At 40.0% G+C, this 1,094-nt stretch overlaps 1 protein-coding gene across 6 annotated transcripts in view; it reads left to right on the forward strand.

Annotated features, from left to right (window-relative positions):
- The window catches only part of crtc3 (CREB regulated transcription coactivator 3), a 43,878-nt gene that overhangs the window by 22,802 nt on the left and 19,982 nt on the right, over positions 1-1,094 (forward strand). The gene's annotated exons all lie outside the window — the stretch shown is intronic.

Raw genomic sequence — 1,094 nt, forward strand, 5'->3', positions numbered from 1 at the left:
CACACACACACACACGCAACCAGAACACAAGAGAGTTTCAAAGAGAGTAGTTTCTTTATTTGTGTCCGCTTGACTGTGTTTTGTAAATTATGTCCTCCAAGACATGTTCTTGTTTTAATGTGTCCTTAACTGTGTGACAGCTAATTGAGGCTTGTATTGTTCATCAGCTTCATCATTTAGACCCATTTTGTCTTTTTACACTTCATCTCTGTATAGTTTAATTTTTTTCGCCACTCAAACTGCACAATTTAAAACCTCTTGTGTCGAGATTTAAACCAGTTACATACCTGATGGATGGATGGATGGATGGATGGATGGATGGATTTATCTGTACTGATCTCAGTTCCTCAATCACTGTTATTGGCCAGCCACCTATCTTCCATCAGTAGACCTCCATCTCAACAAGGCATGGGCTGGTATATGATTCTGACGGTATGATAACCTTCAGCAAAAAATTTGCGGTATTGCAATTACAGCTTTAAAACGTTTTTTTTATTTATTTTAAATGTCTGGGTAAAAAACAACTTTGGAACACAATTCTTTTTATCTAAAAATTGTCTGCACACTGGCAGAGAGAAGAATAACTAAACAGCAGTTTCTCTCCTTGACCACTCATGAAAACCGCTCATACCTTAGGAAAGGTATGACAGAAAATGTTTTCTTTCAAACCGTGGTATACCTTGAAAATGGAAACCGGTCCATGCCTAAGCTCAACAAGCTAACGGAAGCCTTCTAGTTATATAGTTTAGAGAATACTATAGATCCAAGATGAAAGTGATATAAGGGCGGAGCTCTGCGAAAGAGTCGTAATTACAACTCTATCTGCTACTTTAGCACCACGGACAGCGCCATGGATTTAACAATACAAAGTTAAACTTGATTTATGGTCCTGCGGAGGTTCCACGCAAAACTTTTGCCATAGCCTGTATAAGTGGCCTGAAGTTTATACTTGTGCGTTGATCTAATAGCAGGGCCGGCGTGTGTGTGTGGTGTGGTGTGGTGTGATGGAGCGAGTGAGAGAGTGACGCGATTAGATTCAGAGCAAGTAGCAACTCTAGAGTTATAGTGAGAGAAACAAAGTGTCTCCCCTGTGC

Source organism: Etheostoma spectabile, chromosome 1 (assembly GCF_008692095.1).
Source record: "Etheostoma spectabile isolate EspeVRDwgs_2016 chromosome 1, UIUC_Espe_1.0, whole genome shotgun sequence".
NCBI classification, from domain to species: Eukaryota; Metazoa; Chordata; class Actinopteri; order Perciformes; family Percidae; genus Etheostoma; species Etheostoma spectabile.